The sequence below is a fragment of the Manacus candei genome, unplaced genomic scaffold, assembly GCF_025592945.1.
Source record: "Manacus candei isolate 608988 ecotype Guabito, Panama unplaced genomic scaffold, ASM2559294v1 h1tg000054l, whole genome shotgun sequence".
Taxonomy (NCBI): Eukaryota; Metazoa; Chordata; class Aves; order Passeriformes; family Pipridae; genus Manacus; species Manacus candei.
The window spans coordinates 1,119,601-1,140,722 of NW_026138102.1; the positions used below are offsets into that span (position 1 = coordinate 1,119,601).

Consider the following 21,122-nt stretch of genomic DNA (forward strand, 5'->3'; position numbering starts at 1 on the left):
GGGATCTCAAGATGTAGTTACAACTTCTAAGGTGTGCTTCTTGTTACTCATAGGTTTGTGGCAGACTGGACTACCTAATGTTTTGACACTCTGCTTTAAAATAGCTAAAAAAAATTTAAAAGTACTTTTTTTTTTTAGTGTTTTTGTTGCCTGCTTTTGTGGCAAAGCGTGATTCTTACCTCACCCTGACATTTTAGACCCGTTCTGGCAATGTCCGGACATGTCCAGACGTGTCCAGATATTTCTCCATTGTATTTCCTCGTTTTATTTTTGCTCAAGAGTTGTTAATTGTCAGCCCTTAGCTGAGCCTAAAGTCAGAAAGAGTAATTTTCCATAAAACAAACATTTTAGTTTAAAAAAATCCAATTTTTTTTATAACAAGAGTGAGGGGGTGGAAAAAAAATACCCAAGGAAGCAGACCCACCTTTTCCCTCTAAGGTTCTTACTCAACTCCAAATATTTAACCCATAATAAATAAACGCATTCTCATGTCTTGGCAGGGGAGAAATGAGTGTCAGTCAGGAGACTGATGTGCTGTCCAGGCGTGTGCTATGTTTGCCTGGGAGAGGGACTGGGAGAAAAGCCCCTGAACTGTGGTTTAGAGGGAATTAGAGACACACTCTGCTCCCCGGTGTGGGTGAGGGTCTGCCTCTCCTCAGCAGGGTGATGAATCCCGTTCCTTGGAGCGTCCCTGCGCAGTGTGTAGAGATTTGAGGCACTTTGGGGAAAGCTTTCCCTAAAGAAAGTACCCCGAAGTCACCTTAAAATCTCTCTGACTCTTCTTATGCACATATCCACTTTGTGAGCTGGGAAGTTGGAGAACCCCCCAAGGTACCAATCTCTCGCTTCCCCTGGTTTGTTTGGCATGGAGTGCCCAAGAACTTTAAGAAAGGAATAAGCTACGGGACCTCAGAACACTAGGGAGCAATATCGTGCTCGGAACGCCTTGCCTTGTGTCTTGGCATAGACACTGGAGCGAGGGGTCTTCCCTATTTAACGAGATATGTTAATTAACCAGCTGGCAGGATTGTCAACAAGCTGCTGTGAGTTCTCTGTACTCCATTTCGCAGGTACTTGGCTTCCCAAATTGTTATGAAAACTCACCATCCAGCCAAGCCAAACAAACACCACCCCCAATATTATTTTACACACGTGTCAAAAGAAATAACTTTGCTGCGGGCCAAGCGGGTGAAGGAATTTTACAAGGCTGTGTCTGATCCTCCCTCTCCCCTCCCTCAGACAGTTAAAGAAATGTTTGTATGATGAAAGGGGTAAGGGAGCAGAGGACAGCTGGTTAGGACTTAATGAAATGTTTGAGCATTATCATGCGATAATGGATTTAGCTGACTGTTTGCCAGTGTTCAGATCTAGTGTGAATTGCTTTATATGAAACTCATCCAAACCTCCTGAGACTGCCACTGCTCCTAAATCCTTTCAAAGCTGTGACTTTCAAAAAAAAAGGTAATTCTTCATGTGGATGGACAGAAGCCCTCGGGATTGTTTTGACTTGCTTTCAGACGTAATGGTGTTTGACACAGCCAGCTCTCCGAGGTGTCTCCTAATTGGGAGTGGCCATGGGTTTGGGAAGCCCGAGGCTACGCTTGAAGCAAATCTGAGCACCCAGAAGCCCAGGTGAGGTCTCCCAGCCAGGGTACTTGTAAACAGGACATGAAAAAGTGAGTCTCAACTTTTACACATTTGGCCTGTAATTTAGCCCCGGGGTATCTCTCACCAAGGGTGAAATATCTGATGGGAAACCCAGGCTCTGAGCTTGAAGCTGCTCTTTTCCCTTCTCCCCACCCTTCCCCATGAAACTCTGTCATTATGCTGGAACTTTAATGGTTGTATAAAGTAGCGTGTGTCCCTTGATGCCTTTTTTCCCCCCCTAAAGACATTGGGATGCTTCTGTTTTCTACAGATGCAGACTTGTGGCAAGTCAACCAAAGATATTTTGCCTGATGTAGATGAGTCTCAAGAAGGTTTTTATGAACGGCAGGAGACCCTGTGAATTTTTGACTGGGACCCGGATAGGCAGATTTGCAGGTCAGTTCAGGTGGCCTGTGGTGGCCAAAACTGACTTTGAAGTCTGAGAGCCAAATGGCTTCCAACAGGACCTGCAGGTATAGAGCGTGACTCAGCCCTTTGCCCTGTCACCAGCCCAAAGTCCACCCATCTGGAGCCAGTGGGTTCATGTCACCCCAGAGCAATGTCAACAGTCCTGAGCAAACAGGATGGTGAAGATGTCTTTGCCTTCCTCCAGAGCTGGAACATGGAGTCTCCCTGTACTGGGCACTGGTGTGGTCCCTCCTCGAATCCTGGGTTCAGTTTTGGGCCCCTCATGACAAGAAAGATATTGAGGTGCTGGAGTGTGTCCAGAGAAGGATAATAACCTGGGGAAGGGTCTGGAGCACAAGTCTGATGAGCAGCAGCTGAGGGAGCTGGGGGTGTTTAGCCTGGAGGAAAGGAAGCTCCAGGGGGGACCTTCTCTCTACAACTACCTGAAAGGAGGGTGTAGCCAGGTAGGGGTTGGTTTCTTCTTCAGGTAACAAGCAGTAGGCTCAGAGGTAATGCCCTCAGATTGCACAGGAAAGGTTTAGATTGGATATTAGGAAAAATGTCTTCATAGAAAGAGTAGTCAAGCACTGGCACAGGTTGCCCAGGAAAGTGGTGGAGTCACCATCCCTGAAGACATTTAAACAACATGTATATGAGGCACCTGGGGACATGGTTTAATTGTGGACTTAGCAGTGCTGGTTTAATGGTTGGGTTTTATGATCTTAAACGTCTTTTCCAACTGAAATGATTCTAGGATTCTAAAAGCAGTAGCTATACCTTCCCATACCATCCCCATATGGAAAAAAACCAGCTCATGATAGCTGTTACATCCCAAGAGGCCCTTGCAGGCTGTAAAATGGGGTTTGCTGCTGCTGCCACTTGTGAGGTCTCATCATGAGTTCATGCCTTGAAGAATAAGAGTTCCCTGTCATTATTTTCCTGGTTTGCACAGCTAAAAGCTGGTATTAATGGCTGCAAAAATTATCCTACCTCTTGAGTTTATATGGTCTATAATTATCTTCACAATAAAACTGTGAGGAATTAAGCTCCAGAGCAGTTTATAGGTGACAAGGGGTGACTTGACAGTCCTTCAAGAACTGTGGCTTTCAGTCCTCAAGCGCCAAGAGCAGTTAAGACGCTGCTAGACAGCACTTGAGAAGTGCATGGCTTGTTCAGTTCAGTCACTGCTTCCCTTGCCATGGAGAGACCAGAATCTCTTTTTTTTTTAAATGCTATTTACTCGTTCTGTTTCTCTCTGCTTGGGCAATGAGCTGAGATTAGTCAGTTTTCCTTCTGAGCTGCCTCATGAAGCCATGACTGTGATGTTTATGAGGTTTCCATTGCGGCACAGGGATATTTGTGTTTCGATCGCTCCACTTTTATTGAAAAACAGATACATTTTCGTCATATTGGATGTGCAAAGAACCAAAATCCTGAACCAAAACCTGAAATACAGGAGGGTGTTTAAGTCTGAGATGATTTTCAAGTTTTCATTCGTATTAGCTTTACCCTGGTGAAAGCTGACTGGTATTATTGCCAGTTTACACTGGTGAATATCTAAAAAAGACCAGTTAGTTTTCTGTCTGCACAGGCTCCTGCCACATGCCAGAGAGTCAAATTTGCTGAACTTTCACTCAAGAGATCTTAGAGCCTTTCAGTGCTTAATGGGAGCTTATAAAAAAGGTGGAGAGGGACTTTTTATATGGAAGTGGTAACACAAGGGGGAAGGGTTTTAAACCAAAAGAAGGGAGATTTAGATTAGATATAAGGAAGAAATTCTTTATTCAGAGGGTGGTAAGGGACTGGAACAGGTTGCCCAGAGAAGCTGTGGATGCCCCATCCCTGGAAGTGTTCAAGACCAGGTTTGAAGGGGTTTGGAGCAACCTCGTCTGGTGTTCCCTGCCCATGGCAAGGGTTTTGAACTAGATGGTCTTGAAGGTCCCTTCCCAACCAAACCATTCTATAATTCTTGGTTACTTAGTGCTTTCTCATAACAACATAATGTTTTGTGGATTAATTAATAGTTGTTAATCTGTTGGGCTAGCCCAGAGCAGAACAAAATACTGCATTTTATCTGATCACAAGTGTTTAGTTTTAGCTCTAGACACTAAATGATGACCTCTAGTCAACTGAGCATTTATCCCTGTTCACGCTGCCTGCTTGTTTTGCAGCCTTATGGCTCCAGCTGGATCCAAACTGTGCAGGTGTTACTGGGCACATCTGTTTTGATCACCAGGTGGGACCTGAAGCCTCTGTAGCCTTCCTGGAGGACTCACTTTACTCTTTGCTCTGCTAAGGCCTGTTACAACTACGTGCTGTGATTTATCTCATCTCTTCCCTTGCCTAATCGGTCACATACCTAATTGGTGTTTGCAATATTCTGGGTCCCAGCATAAACAAATTGTTTAGCCCTGTGTCATCAAAACTGCATCTGTGAAACCATCAGCCTTCTCCGTATTTTTGGAAAATCCTAGGAAACAACTCTGCAGCTACACCTGAGCTAGTGGCTTCAGCAGCTATGACTCAGTGTTAGCAGAGGTCCATGAGCAGTCGCAAAAATAGACACTGTTGTGCTGACTGTATTCAGTTGTTTTTTTTTTTCACATTTCCATGAAAACATGAGTAACACTCACCTGGGTGATGAAAAAGCAAGTTGGATTGGCACTGGTTGGCAACGGGATGGAAAATTAGTATGTAAAGAAACTAGTGATTAAGATAATGAAAAACAATGTTAAGAGTCTTAGGTGAAGCCAAGTTTTGTAGCCCTCGAGCTTTTAATTGTGAAATTGTTGGCTCTCGTGTTGTTTCTGAAATAGAAATCTATTTAAATGACTTAAGCAACCCAAGTTTCAAGAATAACCCCAAGCAGGCTGTTTTAGTTATGACTGAGAAACTGAATTGACTGAATACTTTTTATTCTAATTGCTTGAATTTCCAAACACAACCAGAGAACCAAACAGCTGCAGACCCTGAAGTGTTTCATATGAAAGTAATTTCCAACTTTGAGGAAAAAATAAAATGCCAAAGTTGATTGGAGTGGCCATTAAAATCCCCTACAAAATACTGAGATTTTTTTAGGATTATTTTAATCACTCCCCCTGCTGCCCCTAAAAGTTGAGTTTTTGGAAAATTCAGTTTTTGGAATTAACTCAAAACAGTTGTTTTGAGTTAAGTATATTCAGCAATTTTCCCCTTGTCCTAGAACTATCAGCCCAGTCATTGATTTTCATTCAGTGTTGGGTTTGTGGAAGTCTCTCTATCTGAAGCACAGTGTGGATACTGCACATTGCTGTTCTTGGGCTCTAGTTTCACTTTACAGCTTAAATAATTTTAAAGCTGCTTGCTCCCAAAAGGAGCAACTTTTCGTCTGCTGATCCTCTGTAGAATCATAGGATATCTCAAACTGGGAGGGTCCCTGTTCCTCACAGGACCTAAAACTAAACCATATTACTGAGAGCATTGCCCAGATGCTCCTTGAACTCCACAGAGGCACTTTATGAAGGCCCACACAAATACAGTGCTCTCCATAAACCACTCTACTGGATAGAAGCATTTTGGAATCCAGGATAATTAATGCAATTTGCAGACATTTTTGGGTGGTAAATACATGGCAATGCACTGTGGGACTCCAGAACTCTGCTTGAGGAATTTTAAAAGTTTAGGCTTGGGATGGGTCAGTTCATGTAGTTGATTTGGTGGGAAACCCTGCATAAAAAATGAGTAGTTTTCTGTTGAATACACCTCACACATTGACTGGTGTGACAGTCCCACACGTTTTTTGAATTTGCTGAGGCTGGCAGGTCCTGGTCAGGCTCTTTCACAGAACAAGTCACCCTTCAGTTCTCACTTCTGACCCCTGTAAAACTGGAAAACTGCATTTTCCAGTTCCATCTCAAGCAAGTTCATCACCTTCTTCAAACACTTCCCAGATCTTCTCAGGACTACACCACAACCTCCTGGAGGGGGATCTGGAGGTGGCACTGCTCTTTTGTAGAGCTGTGTGCATAAGCACTGTGCCAACAGCAAAAAGACCAGAAACATTTTAATGGAGACTTGCTTTCCTGCTGCTCTTCTTCACTGGACAATCCTATTAGTTCAGCAGCTCCTTTCCTTGGTTATACAGGGAGCCTGGTGAAAGCTCCTGACAAGCACCTCAAAGACCCAGGGCTACTTTGATAGGACCAAATGTTTTGTATTACTGTCACAATAGGAATAAAGGACCTTTCTCCTTGGGTAGGTTTCAGCCCATTTTCCTGGACTGGAGGTGTATTTATGCTGGGCAGATGGATGCTCTCTGCAGGGATGTCTTAGCCCTCACCTGGGCTGGAGCACAGAAAGGCAACAGATGATTTGAATGGAGATCATTTGCAACCTCAAGAGCAGACTCAGGAGGTTATGGCTTAAGATAAAGAAGTTCATAAAAGTGAGAGGAGAGAAAGTTCCTAGCAATGAGGTTGTCTGGGAGGTTTAACAAGCTCCCCAGAGAACCACTGTTGCTGTGGATAACTTTGAGAAGAAATGAGGAGAAATGGTTTTGAGGAGTTTGAATTTTTCCTGTCAAGTAATTAGCTATATTTCTGCCAGAAAAGTCCCTCCTCAGTCCCAATTAAACAAGACCTGGCCTGAGTGGATTGTTCCAAATTCAAACAAAATTTTTTTTTTCCAGCTGGCAAAAATTTCATTTATTTTCCTTGCTCTTTTTTCCTCCCCCTGTTAGTGGTTTTAGTCAGACCAGAAGCATATGCTGCAGAATCTGCCAGAAAAAATGTATTCGCAATTGATATTTACATAAATGCTTTTCAAAAATTGCCAGTCAGTGTCCTTGGAGGCAGAAATCCTCTCTCCAATGATACAACAGGTACAGTACAGACACCAGTCACCTCTTGTTTATTCTTATCTCTCAGACTCACACTGACAGTGACACAGTTCATTTGGTCTTTCACCTCCCTTCTGAGACGCCCAACAAGCCCATGAAAAGGGGTTTATTTTTCTTGTCTGGGTGAGCAACACTGTTCCCCACGAGCTCTCAGTGTGGTCTGGTGGGGCTATGGTTGGAGTGTGGCTTGAGAAGTTCAGAGAAGTATTCAGGGTCTATGGAACACTGAGCTGAGCTGAAATATAGACTGTTTTCTCCTCATAGGTAACTTACTGCTAACCAAGTATTCCCCCAAACCATTTCTTCTTACAGGTCTGTGCCTTGCTGCAAACTTCAACCTGTTTTCCTGTGGTTTAAGCAGACACAAGGTCTCTCTACCACGTGGATTTACTTACATCAAACACCACAGAATCCATATTCCAGATGAGCTACTTGCAAATCTCTTCCTCTTAGAGCTTATTTTAACAAACTCGCAGCCTTTCATCCAGTCTGTGGTTTTGATCTCCCTCTGAAATGCAGCTGAAGCCAAGACATTTCAAACTTCTCGGAAAAGGGGACACACTGTTGGACCAACCTACTTAGAAAACTGGTATGGAATTCACAAACAGGGACAAGCCAATGAACTGGAGGCCCCAATATTTCCAGGGCTTGGAGGCATTTGCACACCTGATGCCATGTTTTGCCCCAACCCTCTGAGCTCTGCCTGTATCCCCCAGGAAGACTGACAGCTCTTCAGACCTTCACCTTCCACCTGTAGGTGACAAAACCCACCCAGCTGGTTGTAGCAGAGCCCTGGCAGCCGTGCTGTCAGTGACAGGAAGAAAGAGAAGCTGTTTAGCTGATCCATGACCATCTCCAACTCGATATATTATTTGAAGACAAAAAAAACTTCAGAAAGATTTCATGCCTTGTAGAGACAGATGTTCCACCACCCATCTCACTGGTGGTTTGCAGGATTTACCTTTAAATAAATCAGAAATAGTGCATAGGTGCAGAAATTCCTGTTATTTTCAGAGTACAAAATATCTTCTCTTTGTGCCTGTGTGTGTTGCATTCCTGGACTTCACTTTCTCTGGAATGACCTATGAGTATCTCTTGTCTCATGGAATTGAGTGTTGTTTGCTTGTTCACAGTTTCCTTTCCTTCCGTTATCCAGCAAAGAAAGTTTGCTTAAGTGGCTTTTGTGAACTCTTTCAAGATCCCCAGAAGGATGATACAGGAAACAGAGAGTTTCCTTTCTATACAAACTTCTAGGGTGTTCCCATAATAGCCTGAAATTTATCTGCCCTCAACAGCCTGCAATTGGACAAAAAATTAATGAACTGTCAAGGGATCAGGCCAAACACAATTAACATATCAGAGAGGAGAATTTGCAGTAAGAAAGAATCCTCCCCTTACACAGCACCTTTTATCCCACGTTGCCAAACATTTTCCTTTCTATGTTTCAAATTACTTTACAAGTTGGCTTTAACTATCCAGCCTGAAAGTTTCCATAATTGCTCCCTGCCTCATGTTGAATACATTTTTTGGAGGGTGGTGGAGGGGGAAAAGTTACAGAAAAAAAAACCCTCTTAAAAAATTGCAGTTATATTGCACTGAGCTCAAAGCTTAAGAATTAGTTTTAGGGATATTTAAGCTTTCTCCCTCTTTATTTTGAAGAGCACGTTTGCACCACGGGAGGCTGGAATGGGAATGAGACACTTGGCATAGCAGCAGTGCCAGGGTTGAGAGTCTGTAGCCATCTCTGTGAAAATTTAGGTTTGTCCAAAAAATAAAATACTATTTGAATATTTTAGAGGCAGGTTTGTACCTCAGTTTTATGCCTTCTGACTGCCGTACCCGTAGTTTCTGCAGCCCCCCCCCAAAAAAAGCAGCCCTCCAAAGCAGAACAACTGGACAGGATGCCACAAAATGGATTCTCATCCTTCAGGATTTCACCCTGGGTGACCTGGCACCGTGGGTAAGATCTGGGAGGATTGTAGCACTGGGAGGGAGGGCAGGGCTCGTGCTGAAAGCTGACAAGGTAGAAATGTGAGTCATTAAAAGGCAAAGACCAATCTGTAAAGAAACAATTACTTACATCTTTAAAAAAAAAAATCAGATCTGGAAGGCACGTTCGCCTGGTGGTTGACACTCCCTACAAAAGCACCGTGTTGTTCCAAAAGTCTCCCATGAGATGAACAAACGTTGCCAGGAATAATCACAGATCTGGAGTTGTATAATTGCTCAGCTGAAGGCAGGCAGGGAACAGATAGGGAACCTGTGCTTTGCTTTTCCTGCCCACTTCCTTGCTTTCAGGGCTGTGTGGTGCTCCGGAGCTCTGGAGCTTATATTGGCCGGAGCACTCAGGACACCAGGAAAAAAAAAAAAAGCCTCTTAGCAACAGCTTCACGGCGTGTGTTGTTTTAAACTCCATTCATAAAAGCAGTTAACTGGGCTGTGTGAGGCGGGCTGGGGCTCTGAGTTCTCGTGTCTGCTCGGAGCAGAAAGCTCTTGACGTGCTCGGAGCCGAGCCCCGGCAGTTTCATACCCTCCCAGCACTAATCCAGCAATAAAGAAAATGGCTTTAAGCCACTTCAAACCCATTAGTGCTCTCCAGAATGCTAATACAGCGTTGAGATGAAAGGGCTGCAGCGAGGGGAACAAGAAGATGTGGGCAACAGCTTTGCCTCCCCTCTTAAAAGGGTTTAGTCCGTTTTCTCAAGGAGCAGAGATCCAATTTGGGGAGCAGATGACACGGGCACTCCCATATCACAGGACTCTGGGCATTGCATCAGGCAGCGTTAACGGCAGGGCTGGGGTGCCTTCATTTTAGTGATAATTCACGGCCAACCAAGAATCTGATACCTAATCTGCTGCAGCCTGGGATGCCGATTCCATATGTGTGACCTGTATCTGCGTGGTCACAGGCAGGAGCTGATGAGAAAATTGGCTGGGTAACAGCAATGAACACAGCAATAGTTTTTCTTAATTTTCAAAATCTTCTTGGAGAAATTAATTTTTTTGTTTTTAATTAAGAAGCACTATTTGTCACCTTTAAAATCAAAAGCCTCGTGTTTACTGAAAAGGTGTGTCTTTAGTGATGAGAGCCTATATTTTTTTCCCTGTGAAACAGCACCATTCAAAATAGTCTCTGAGAGAAGGTAAAGGGGTTCTGCTGCAAAACCTCAAGATGCAGAGAAAGAAGCTCAGGAGGATAGCTGATCTGGGACTTCACAGGTTTGGAAACTGTGGTGGAGCTGTGGGATGTTTACCATGCAGGAAGGAAGGTAGAAAGGGATTTTGCCCAGAAATACCTGCGGCAGAAGAAGGTGCCAGGTGCAAGCAGGCTGTCTCATCTGTTAGACAAAGCACCAGAAGAGCTTTTTGCTAGAGATGGAAACAAGAGGTGTTCCTGCTGGAAATCAGGATCAGAGGTTAATTAACTCTAGGAACGTCCTACCAAGGAAGCCATCCTGTGAATTCCTATAGGACAGCCTGGGGGCATTGCCATCAGGTGCTTTAGGTGTCCTACTAAGCTGATTCCAGAGGGATGCCGGGGCTCCTGCTGCAGGTCCCCAACCTCAAGACTATGGATACCCCAGGGTGGCTGCTGGAGGACTGTGCCCTACTTTTGTGTTTCTCAGTGAAAGAGCCACATCAAGTCTCTGGGAAACAAAAAAAAAAAGCAAAACAAGGACAAAGTTCTGCCCTTCCACTACTCTGTTTTCATTTACAGCCAAATTCTGCCAATCTTTCAGTGTCTATTTAAAACTTTTATTTCCTTCCCAATGGCCTGTTTCCGTGCTGGGGTGCACGTTCCATTTTTTTTCTTTTTCTTCTTTTTATTTCCTTTTTCTTTTCCTTTTCCTTCCCCCCCCCCCCCCCTTTCTCTTTCTCTTTTCCCCTGTTGTTTCACAGTGCACCTGACGATACGCTCGTCACTCTGGGCACACCAGGACCCTGATCTGAGCCCAGTCTGTGTGAGGTTTCAGACTGTGCCTCACGTCCAGGGGACAAGGCAGAAGGCTGCGACTGACTTTCCTTGGCTGTGACACTGTGGCTCAGCCTGGAACTGACAACTGTGGAAAATTAATGGATTGGCCCTGTTTCCAAGCAATGACCAGCAAGGTCGTGGTCTTGAGGCTCTAAGGGCACAGCCCTTTCCTCCTTGCAGACAGTACACACGCCAGCTTTGCTGTCCCCTCTTCAGATGTCACCAGATTGCTGTCACATGAGGACGCCGTGGGAGAAGGGATGCCATTGGCTGCCCAGCCTGTTTTTGTGCACGGGGATTCTATGAATACAGACTGACCGTGCTCCAGGTGTAACTTAAACCCTCTCTGCAGAGACACAGCTCCTGGCTGAACTCTCCCTGCCCCCTGCAAGGCTGAGCAAAGGGGTTTGTTTAATCCAGCCTTGAGGACAGGGTCGTCCTGTGCAGGGAGGTGCACGATGCTACCTCTCTGCTGAGGGCACAGCCTGTTTAGTGCCCTCCTGCAGCTGCTTGGTGGTCAGCCCACTCGAGTGGAGCCAATTTGGATGCAAAGAAATGTAATTTTTCCCAGGCACAGAAGCCAGAGCTGATTCCTTTTGGGCATGAAGGGCCTGGGCTTGGCGTACACTGAGCCCTGTCTCTGGGCAGTTTAATCTCACCAGCCAGAAACCTGTATGGATTTGCACTTCCATATGCAACCGTTTGATGACCATGTTGCCATGGCTACATTTGAATCCTGCAGTAAATGTGTAATTTCACACATTTACATCAAAAGGAACTTCAGAACATACAGCTGCCTCACAAAGCAGCTGATCTCTCTCCATAAGCACTTTCCATTTTTAACACCATATTATTGTACTCATTGGGGGTTTTTTTGGGGAGGGGAGGAGTGAGGTTTACAGAGCAGGTTTGACTGTCAAGTTCTCGAGGTCTGATCCTACTTCCAGTGACTCCTTGTCCTACAGACTCCTTCTCTTGATCCTGTGGGCAGCTCTTCCCTTGGTCCAAGCCTCCTCCTCTGCCTCTGACAAGAAGCAGTGGCAGGTACGGGTTATTTAGAGAGGGGCAGGTTACAGGGGTGGCAGGGAAGAGGCTGTACCAGGATACAGCTTCAACCAGTAGCAGTGGTGGGTGGCAGAGATGCACCCACTGAGCATCATATATGGAGAGAAATTTCATCCAGACTCTGTCCCTGCTGATTTAAACAGATTTTTTCAGGAACTCAAAACTTGGACAGTTCTGCCTTTGTTTTTTTTTTCCCCTATAGCAACAGCAGCTGGAGCAGTGTTGGCACCGAGGCAGGGCTGCAGCTGGTCTCCTTGCTCAGAGCAGAGGTGCTGGGGAGTCTTCAGCACTCACAGAGTATGGGCAAAGCAATCATTTCCCCTCACTCCATGAATTTACTGTTGTGTTGGGAGAGAGAGGAAATTTGTCTGTGACAAGTGCCCAATACTGACAGTTTCTGTGTGAGAAACTGGAAAAGGGAAAAAATATTGGAAAAGCATAAGATCCTGGTTTTTTTTCCTCAGTTGTTTATACAATTGGAAAAGTTAAGTAAGCCTAATTATTGAGGTTATTGGTTTTAATGAGTCATCATCTTGCTGTTATTATGCTGGTTTCTGTTGCCATAGGACGAGAAGCTGCAGCTGGGCTAAGCTGTGCTATGCAACAAACCCTCACTTGCCATTACAAGATTAACACATAGGAAAATGGGTGGGCTCAGGCAAGCGGGAATGTGGAGAAGGAAAGTGATGTTTGCCAATGTGTTGTGTGGCAACACGACCATTATGCAGATGCTGGGAGCAAAGATGTGTTTCTACCAGAGACTGGTGGAGTTGATTTTTGGATGTTTTTTGAGGAGCACTTCCAAAGATGTGATAGAAAGTAGGAGGAGGTTGGCTACCCTTGGGGGCTGGTTGTTGGTGGGAATGGCTACAGTCAGAGACATCACAGGACTTTGAGACTGAAGACCTGAGTTTAGTGTTACAGGAAGGCATGAACCACTGGAGGGACACAGGCTGGGAAGCAAGGCAAAATAAAGAAATTAGGAGAAAAATCTAGCAGTATCCTAAATGAGTAAGAGTGAAGTGTGATCAAGGTCCATGGGAGGACCCCAGGGAAGTGGTCACAGCACCAAGCCCGCCAGATCTCAAGAAGGGTTTGGATGATACCCTCAGGCACATGAGGTGATGGGGATGGTCCTGGGCAGGGCTAAGAGTTGAACTTGATGATCCTTGTGAATCCCTTCCAGCTCAGCATATTCTGTGATTCTATGATTCTGTGAGGTAGGAAGAAAGAGCTATGTGAGACCTGTGGGGCTGGAGAAGCTGAGCTTGAAAAAATGCACAAGGTTTAGCTGCAACCTAAACTCATGGGCTTGGATAGAGAGGTACAAGATGGCATTGAGGAGCCCTGCCTGCATGGCAGATAACCCATCATATTGCCCACTGTGTTCAGAGAATATATGGGGAGAAGGCCTGGGAGGAAAGGGTTGTCAAACTCCATTTTATCCAGGCTGAGCTTTACATAATAATACCCATGAGAAATCCCATGACCAGGATGAATGCTTTGAGCTGGTCTTTGCTTTCTCAGAGCCAAAACAAGCCTGCAGGAGGACTTGGGATGTCCCTGGAGGATCTGTGCTTGTGTGTGCTCCAATCTGCTGCTCAGATCAGGCAGAGCCCATGGGGTGGAGGCAGGAACACAGCAACCCACAGCATTTCATCGATTGGTTTCAATTGATCAGTTGTATAGAAACAGAGCAAATGAAGTTTCTGGTCTCTTGGATGTTGCAGAGGGTGTTGGGTTTGCTTGCAGCCAGTTCAGCTTTTTCAGCTGATCCTGTGCTTTCTTTTCCTTCTCCAGGATGGCAGAGAAAAGTCTTTTTTGAGATGGGCAGCTGGGCTCAGAAACAGAAGAGAAGGTCTGCTAGAGGAATGGGCTGTCAGACAGATTTTCTTTCCCTCTCAAATGCACCAAAGGGTGTCTACTGAAAATGCCACAGGAGCAGGCTCAGGATGGGTAGGCATCGACATGAGCTGCCTGTGATCTTCAAGCCATTGGCTTTTCCCCAGTCTGGTCCCTCAGCTTGACCAGAAGGGTGGCACAGTCTTTTTTCACACAGTCTGGACACTTGTGTCCAGTCAGTTCCAGCATCCAAATCAGGGGAGGAGAGGGAAACCCTCCCCTTTCTCTTTATGGCATGGGTAATGTGTGCCTCTCTTTTTCTCAGCTACCAAAATCCAGCATTTCCTGCTCTATTATCCATTTCCCAATATTTCCCAGAGCTTGAATGCAGGACTCAGCCAAGACTCCAAAGAGGGATTAGCATGGACTTGCCTTGGCCGTGGATGACTTTCATTCTGTTTTGCATTTATTCTTTCTAGAGGATCGAGGAGGAGAAGGAAGGGGAGGATGAGCTAAATCCTGTGCTTAGATCTCCCTTCAGCCACGGAAGAATGAGCTGAGTGCCCAAATGAACCCAAAAGGCACCGTGGGATGAGGCACATCACATCCAAGCCGGACGTGGTGGCATCTTCCCAAGTGCCTGAGCTGCCACACGCTCCAGCCATGCTTCAGCAGGGACCCTGGGGACTGTGGCAGGGCTGCTGCCAAGGCTCCGAGCTCCCCTCTGGGCGGCTGGAAAACAGCAAAGGCACAGGTCATGAATGCTGTCTGGAGCGAGTGACCTGGATGTGTCTGCCCAGACTCCACACAAAGAGCCAACGTGTCCCGTCCCCGTCGCTCTCAGGGCTGTGTCCTGGAGGCTGGAGTGGATACTGTCCCGTGTGTGGAGAGACACAGCTCCTGCCCAGTCTCAGGAGAGGCCACTGTTCTCTGTGGTGCCCAGTGCGGCTCTGCAGACCTGGCTGCACAACAGGCTTGGCAAAAAGGATGCCAAGAGCATCCAGCCTCTCCACTGTCACTGCCAAAGCTTCCTGATAGCAGCCTGCTCTGCAGCCTAAAGGTGAATTCGGATGCTCAGAGTGCTCAGAAAACTGCAGGATATATTGGCAGTTGTCCATGTTTTTCCACTTTTGGGGCTACTTAATTCTTGGAGGAGAACATGCCAAGCCCCCCTGTGCAGCACTGCTGCTATGGCTTTCACAGGTTGCTAAAGCAAAGGTAAGCTGTGTTTTATTTTGTGTGTTTATCATTTTCTCTGTTGACTTGAGTGTGTGAGAATTGTTTTCCCAAACTCCTTCGCCTCTCTTTCAAAGCACATTGAATCCTCTGGTGGTGGAAATTGGCCCATGGATCACAAAGAACCCAGCTCATAACCCAGCTCATCCTCTCCCTCTCCCAACAGGTACTTGCTTGACTATGAACACAGGAATCACACCCAGGAGTCTGCAGCTAATGGCACAGTCATGATCCCAGACAGAAGCTGCTCCTGTGTCTGAAGATAAACTAAGAATGATCTCAAATACCCTCAGATAGATCTGACAGGACAAGTACAGGAGACACTGGAAGTTACTCAGTCTGCTTCCATTGCAGAAAGACAGGGCTCAATCCACTATATCCATGGACTCCATGACTGTTGGATTTTCTTCTTCTCTCCCTTGCAAAACTGTTTGATTGATGATGAAACAATTTTCCCCAGGCATTTGCCACTTTTGAGCATTATTCAGTGTGTCACATTACAAGTAAAGGAAAATACTCAATTTCTGTTTGTTTTTTGTTGTTTGAAACTCAAGTTTTATATCCCCTGGTCCTATTTCAACAGGTTAAAATTAATGGACTTTTCAGGGTGATCAAGATCAAGGGAGAACTGGAATATCAGTCTGCTATTGAACAAGACAACCCTGGAAATATTAATTAGATCATCTTGGGTAAATACCTTTTTTCCCCTGCCCTTCTAATCAGGTCAGTGTGTGGGGTACCAGGGGCAGACAAGTGGGAGAAGCTGTGCTGCTTTTGCTTCCTCTTCCCTCCTGCATACAGAAATGAAGGACCTGACGAGATTGCAAGCCCAGATCAAAAAGAAGCATCTACCAAGAAACAGAGCTGCTCCCGTAAAAACATCCTTCCATCTCTCCCATGTGGGAAGGGGGAGACTCTGGCCATTTCATTCTCTTAGCTGTGAACAAATAGCACATGTCCATCACTCACCACTAACTAAGAAGGCTAATTAATGTATCTGGTGATACACCCTGGCTGCCCCGAGGTGCTGTTGTGCAATGGAAGTTGATAAATTGGGCCAAAAAATGGCTTAAAATCTCCCTGTTTTCATCATAGCTCAAACTCCAGGTCAGACACTATACATTTCTCTCCACATCTCTCTTTGTAGCACAAAGAATTCAGCTGATACAGTAAAATATCACGGATAACAATAGCTAGTGCCAGTGTTGAAGGATCAACGCTGCTCCTGCAGTGTAATCCACTGCATGCCAGCTGGAAAGAGTCAATGTGCCCTTCCTGGGAAGGCTGTTGTGATGATGAGAAGAGGAAGGACGTGGTATGTGTGTGCCAGGTCAAAGGCCTCAGGTTTCTGCAGAAAGGTGGGACTTTGTCTGACTTGGGGTTGGAACTAGGTGATCTTTTAAGGTTCCTTCCAAACCAAACCATCCTGTGATTCTATGATTTCAGCACAGCTGGTCATATGAAATGGTTTAGTGCTGGATTTTTCATGAGGATACGCCCCTCAGGCTCTGTACCCACCAGCACAGAGACACCAAGTGTTACGTGAGAGCCCTCCCAACCCCTACAATTAGGAAAAAACCAAGCTGGCAAGAGATGGCAAATGCCACTGTGTGGTGTTCAAGGAAAACCTGTTTGCGTGGGATGTACTGGAAAAATTGCTCAAGAATAGTGCATTCTCATAAGAAAAATGATCTGGCTGCTGTTCCCTCAGTCGTTTTGTGTCAGGGCTGTGGGCTGTGTAGTTGCTTCAGCGTACGGTGCAGCCACTGGCAAGGGGTTTGCTCTGCATGTGATTTAATCCCCCTCGCTCTGGGCTGTTGGAGGTCTTTGCCCTCACCTAGTTTTGGGTCTGGATCCATGTTCTCAGAGCAGCTTGCACTGACACACGACTCCATGGCAGAGAGAGGCACCCTGAGGCTGTCAGCCCAGGAGAGCAGCTCAGCCTGGGGCAGTTTGCTGGTGGGGCTTTGTCCCTTCAGGTGAGAGGGATAAAATGCTGTGCCCACGTCAACAGCAGGTTCTAACTAAGTGTCCCATCCCTGCCAAACAAAGCAGTGCCTTGCTCCAGAGGTGGATGAAGAGATTTCCAGAGATCCAAATTGTGAACCAGCATTAGTTGCTGGAGGAACTAAATTACAGGAATGCCCAGGTGTTAACTGGAGCCCTCTTCCAACCCCTGATTGACAAACTGTCAATAAGCCATGAAGCAACAGCCTTCACTCTTGTCTCCTTTTTCATCTGAGTTGAAGGCTGAAGGTAAAAGGCAGCTGAAAGGTCTCCTGCAAGGCAGGGAGCTGTGAGCCTTCCCTCATGCACCATTCTTGCTCTCCTACCAGTAGACCCCCAGCTTTTGATAACAGTGCTGTTGGTCTGTGCTTGGTTCTTGTAACCTTCAAGACTAGTACCCGCAGCAGGACTGCCCCCAGTGCCCACAGCAGCCAGTCCCTGTGGTTTCATGGGGTGAGATTTAATAGGCACGTTTTAATAGGGTTGCTCAGTACAGAGAACCCTTTGTCCTCAAGCAATAGACAAAACAATACAGGCCATAAATTTAGTGCAAAAGCTGTAGTGAAAGAAAACGAAGTAGCCATCCAAGGCAGGCTGCTGCTCCTGCAGAGGACGTGCCCTTACACTGCTGAATGGTTTGCTTATGGTCAGTCCTGAAACAGCCACTAGGAATTAGACCAGAATTATGCTGGTAGAAGGTTGTGCTTTAGGTTTCTTATCCTACTGCTTTTAAAAAAATGAGCCTTCACAGCAACTGCTCTTTTCCCTCTGGAAGGAGAGCTGAGGCAGAGTTTGCAATATGAAGTTTAATAGAGAAGTGGGAAAGGAGCAAATTCCCCTTTTCTTGCAAACGTGCAACATCTCTCATTTGTGGCTTTGTGCACTCACTGCCAAGCACAGACAGTGATGGGTTAGAGCAGGGACCAGTCCCTGTGTCACCTGAGTGTGTATTTACATACCCCTGCCCACTCCACATCCCAGAACTGTCCCAGCACACACCAATGCCATCTCTCCCTTTTGATCCCTGGTCACCTCCTCTCCAGGAGGATTCACTGCTATTTACCCTCCTTTCCAATCTCCATCCTGTCCAAATCAACCCTGCCAAGCTGCCCTCTGTGGCATTTTCACTATGTCACCCCAGCTGGAGCTGCATATCAGCTAAGACCTCTCATCCTTGCGGTGTCCATGCAGGAGGTCCCATGGGAGCACTGGGCATTTGACACCAGCTTTTGAGGAACAGGAACCAGTTTTAGGTAAGAGATGCCCAAACCCATGAGCACTGAAAGCTCCAGGAAGGATCACCATGTTCAACCCAGCCAGGCTCTGCTTTTAGAAGCACAACCCTGCGTAACACCCACCACAGTAACTCCATGGCTGCACAGTCAGGTTTGGGGTACAACGAGCAGTTCATGCCTCTTCCCCCCAAACACGGACATGCGAATGCACCACGCGCAAAACCAGGGCAGTAAAAAACTTCCCTGAGACAGGGCCTTTACAAGCTGCCTTTCTGGAAAGGCTTGGCATTCAGAGCGAAGGCAGGACAGCTGGTATCAGCAGTGCCCATCATTGTGGGGTCTGGGCTTTGCAAAACAGGCTCTGTATTTCAAAATCTTTTTTTTCTATTTTATTAAGAGAAGCCCTCTAAGCTAAGGTCTCCCTGCTCCTGACAATCTCAGAAGATAAATCACAACAAACTCTGCCTTGGGATTATTCTACCATTTCAGAACACCAGCCTGATCCGGTAATTCTGCATCTTAACCCCTCTGCCAGGCTGCCAGCAAACATCCTCTTCCCAAATTAACCCAACCAAAATGATTTGCAGCAGAATCTGCATAATTGCTCTTTTTGCTCCAAACACAGCCCGACTTATGAAGGGGACATTTTCTGCAGTACCCAGCCCTGCAATACTCATTTTTCCTAAGCCAAGGGTCTGCTCTGGTGTCTTTATGCTCAGATACCGCCTTTAATCTCACACGCTGCTTTCAGCAGCACCCACCGGCTGCAGCAGCCTCGCAGCATGCCCTCTTTCCATCCTTTCCCAGGCAAGCAAGCCAGGAGGCTCCCGATGGAGCCGGCAGTCACCCGGCAAGAGCCGCATTCCCCCTTGGAGACAGGCATGCAACTTCCACCTGCCCTGGCAGGCGCGGAGCACTCACGTTGGCGGCAGCGCGGATCCCTTTCAACAGCTTAACTGCGGCTCATTTTTAACCCCGGTCAGCGGATCTAAGCTGCTCTCCCCAGGGCTCAAACGGAGCTGCCTGCGTGACACCGAGGCATCCAGGCGCCGGCTCACCAGCTGACATGTCAAAGCAGCGTCGTGGCTGGCAAACACACGGACAGACCGACCGACAGCCCGCACATCGGTGCGAGCGGCTCGCTCGGGGTCCCTGCGGTTCGGGCGAGCTGTCGCTGGTCCGGGGTTTGTGCAGCCCCGTCGAATTCGGTGTTGCTAAGCCGGCGTTTTCTGCCGGTGTCTAAAATAGCATCAGGAACGTTCCCCGTTGGTTTCCCCGGCAGTGCTTGCAGAGCCTCGCCGGGAACCGCGGCTCCCGCACAACCTGCCTCCAACGCAGCGCGTTCAAAACGTTTTCTTGTCTTCTCTCCTTCCAAGGGAAGTGGAGATGGGGAGGAAAAGCCCTGCAGATATTTTTTGCCCGGCTACTAGCAAATCCCAACCTGAGCTAATTCTACCATGGCTGAAAGCATAGGATGACTGCAGTGCATAAAGCTGATTTGCTGACTTACCCTTCATCTCTCCCAAGAATGCCAGGTGAAGGAGCCGGCCTCTTGCTCCGGGAATGAGCCACAAGGAGCCTGGCAGCAGCCACTGCAGAGCCTGCTCAGAAGTTCTCTCCCTCTGTCACAGTGTGTGCAGCTTGCCAGGTATAGCCTGGATGAGAACACCCCGTGCTTTTCCCAGGATGAATGAGATCAGCACATATTCAGTTGAGGGAAAAAAAAATTCCCTCTTAATATATGTGATGGTTTAAGACCTAGAGGAAAAGTGTTGGTCTGTAAGTTGCTCTGCTTTACAACTCATGATTTTCTGGGATGAATTTCACAGGAAGGGGAGTTTCTCATCTGCATTTGGTGTTATTAGACTATGTGTTAAAAAGCAACCAAATGGTGTATCCATGGGGTAGGCAGGAACCCCACCCTCAGCAGCACAAGGTGGAGGGCACATGAAGGGCACCCTTACAAGCAGCAGAGGTGGCTTTATAATGTGCAGGTTGATGCTTTTTGACTCAAACCAGTACCTTGCTGTTACAGACTCCACGTGGTTTGTGCAGATCCCCACTCTGCTGGTCCTGGCTTTTCTAAATGAGGTTTTTTAGATGAAGCTTTCTTCCACCTGGCTGCTCTGTGACTCCCCAGGCTGACAAAGTGCCTTTCTGCTGCCAGGTCCTTCACATCAAGTGTCTCTCTGGGTTCATCACCTGCTGTTGGGGAGGGGGGTGTCACTGAGCTGAAACCCAGTGGTGACAGGGAGGCAGGGAAAGGGCATGAGCTGCTCAAAGGACTCAGGTGGGCCGAAACATTTTGGTGCTGGTGTTATGTCAAAGACCATCATGTACCTTGTGCTGGGGGGATCATGTGCTCCAGTGCAAGAGGCCTATGGCATGGCAAAACTTTTAATGTCTGCCTTGGCCTTAGCCAAGGTTGGGAACCTGCGTGGCACAAGAATGTGGGATTTTCCTTTAGTCTTGCAACTAAAGTGACCGCATTGGAAGAAAAATAGATGATTTGCTCAGGATCAGGCCTCAGGGGTTGTGTGGCTGGGAATCCCACTCAGCATTCTGAGTCCCTACCCATAACTTTAGCTACTGCAACCCCCTTCCTTTCCCTCTCCCAAAGTCCAGGCACTGACTTCTGCCATGGGCTCTCTGCATAACCTTGGGTGCATCTCTGCACCTCCCCATCCCGCTCATCTGCACGAAGCTCCTGTGCAGCTCATCCACGCAGGGAATGGGTTCCCTGCCTCCCACGCCTGGCCTCATTCCCTGCTGACAGAGAGACAGGGATGTGGGGTTTGATGTGGCTGAGACAGCCCTTGTGAACAGGCTG

The 21,122-nt window shown here is 46.9% G+C and overlaps 1 protein-coding gene across 2 annotated transcripts in view; it reads right to left on the reverse strand.

Annotated features, from left to right (window-relative positions):
- The window catches only part of SLC45A4 (solute carrier family 45 member 4), an 88,384-nt gene extending 68,330 nt beyond the window's left edge, over positions 1-20,054 (reverse strand). Inside the window, exon 1 of one of the 2 annotated variants that reach the window (XM_051802066.1) lies at positions 19,803-20,054. The gene's annotated coding sequence lies outside the window, so the exon portion shown is untranslated. Of the gene's footprint in view, positions 1-19,213; positions 19,501-19,802 lie in introns of those variants that run through there. The other variant, XM_051802071.1, reaches the window with a different exon arrangement.
- Positions 20,055-21,122: the final 1,068 nt, after the last annotated feature.